This window comes from Echinops telfairi, unplaced genomic scaffold, assembly GCF_000313985.2.
Source record: "Echinops telfairi isolate 266 unplaced genomic scaffold, ASM31398v2 ScPeMD7_9;HRSCAF=40, whole genome shotgun sequence".
In the NCBI taxonomy this organism is placed as follows: Eukaryota; Metazoa; Chordata; class Mammalia; order Afrosoricida; family Tenrecidae; genus Echinops; species Echinops telfairi.
The window spans coordinates 624,394-626,849 of record NW_022103906.1 but is presented as its reverse complement, the minus strand read 5'-3'; positions in this window follow the sequence as shown (position 1 = coordinate 626,849).

Below are 2,456 nucleotides of genomic sequence, written 5' to 3'. Positions count from 1 at the left end.
GAAATAAATTATTATGGGGGGAGGAGCTGCTGTCCATGTAGTTTGGATTGGGGCCAGCTCCTCAGACCTCTCCATTGGCTCCTTACTCGATGCCAGCCTGTTGGATTCACTGCTTGGACCACCAGGCTGAAATCTGGTCCCTCTTTCCCTTTGGAGATATAAACAATAACCTACCCTGGGTGGGTTAGTGCCCTGTTCTCCTGCTACCCATCTCTTTTAAAATTTTTCTCCTTCCCCCCTACCCCTTCCTTTTTAGTTGGCTACCATATGTATCCCTTGATTTAGTCTGACTCCTACCATACTACCTGTTCCTTGCCCCAGGAATGCTTGTAAACATAAGCTTTTTCCCTATGCCCCTTTTGAATATTTTAAAGCTTAACTCAGCAGACTCATGTTGTACTTGCCCTTTTGTGCTTGGCTTACTTCACTGAGCATGATTTCCACCAGTTCTTCCCATGAGGTGATGTGCTTCATATGTTCATCACTGCTTTTTAGTCCACTCATCAGGTGATGGAAATTTAGGTTGTTTCCAACTACTTGTAATTGTGAACTGTGCTGCAATGAACATTGGAGCACAGATGTCTGGCCATGTTTTGTTTCTTGCCTCTTCTGGATATATGCCCAGAAGGCCCTCCAACACTTGTTGCTTTCTGATTTTTTAATTGGGATATCTTTGAGGGTGTTAGGTGGTATCACATTGTGGTTTTAATTTGCATTTTTCTTATGGCTAAAGATCGGGACCATTTTTCATATGTTTATTGTCCATTTGGATTTCTGCCACTGTGAAACTTCAGTTCAGGTCCTTTGCCCAACTCCTCAGTGGGCAATTAGTTTTTTCTTTTGGAAAGCTAGCAGTGTATTGTAGAGTTTAGTATTAAGGCCTTTGTCTCATGTGTCATTGCTAAAGATGTTTTCCTAGTCCGTGGACTCTCTTATCATTCTCTTGGTGAATTCTTTCCATGTACTCAGGTATTTTATCTTCAGTATATCTCACTTAAAATTTTGTGCCTCCTGTGTTTGTGTCCTTCCCTATTTCTGAGAGCCTATGTATTCCCTGTGCAAAAGTTCTCAAGTTGGTTCCAATTTCCTCATTCATGGCCCTAATAGTTTGGGGTTTTACTTCAAGGTCTGTGATCCACTGAGATAGTTTATTGTGCCAGCCTGGCTGATAAACGCAGGTGGGATTGACTGAAGGGCAGAGAAAAATGGCTTGGTGAGCCTTGCCTTTCTAGTCTCTCTCTCTGTGATCATCGGACCAGTGTGTCTTGCTTGTTCTGTGCCTCAATTTAAAGGCTACACTGCCTGTGGGACGCCTAGCCTGTGGACTGCGTTGCTGTAAGTTGAGGTCCCTTTAAGACTTCTCTGGAGCTGGGGACTGGCAATTGGTGACCTACCTTGTGATTGGCTGCTGTGCTGACATAGCCTAGCTCTCTCTACAAATAGAGGAAGATCTGGCAGCAGACTAGATTTGAAGGACTGCTAGTCTCTCAACTTTCTCTCACGGACGTGAGTTGCACTAAGCCGTTTGTAGTGCTTTCTAATTTAACTGTTTATTTCTTGTATTATATGTTTGTCTGTATATGATTTAACTGTTCATTTCTTGTTATATATCTAATTATCTTTATAAATAAATATATTAAATTATCAAGAATTTAGTTTTATCTCTCTAGAGAACCCTGTCTAACACATCCACCTTGAGTTTATTCTTGTGCATGGAGTGAGATAAGGGTCTTGCTTCATTTTTCTGCAGGTAGATATCCATTTTTTCCAGCACCATTTGTTGAAGAGGGCATCTGCTTCCCATTGGATATTTTTGGGCCCCTTATCAAAGATCAGTTGTCTGGATGCTGATGACTTCATTTCTGGGTTTTCAGTTCTTTCCATTGGTCTGAGTATCTGTCATTATAGCAATACCATGTGGTTTTGACAACTGTGGCTGTATAATAGGTGCTGAAGTTAGGTAAAGCAAGCTCTCCTACTGTGTCCTTCTTCTTGAGGAGTTCTCTGCTAACTCTGCGCTCTTCCCTCTCCATATGAAGTTGGTAATCAGTTTTTTCCATTTCTTTGAAGAAAGATGAGCGTAATTGTATTGGGATTACATTAGACTTATATAATGCCTTGGGCAGAACTGACATCTTTACTATATTGATTATTCCAATCCATGAGCGTGGGATATTCTTCCATTTGTTGAGGTCACTCTTGTTTTTTTGTAATAGTGTGCTATAATTTTCCTCATATAGATCTTTTGTTCTTTTAGTCAGGTATATCCCTAGATATTTCAATTTGTGCTTGGCTATTGTAAAGGGTACTGCCTTTTTGATCTTCTCTTCCGTCGTCTTATCCGATGGACTTCTACTTGTTGATCTTATGTCCTTCCCCTCTGCCATACTCCTCTATTGCTTACAGTTCTCCCATTGTGGAGCTTTTGGTATTTTCCATATATAAAATCATATCAT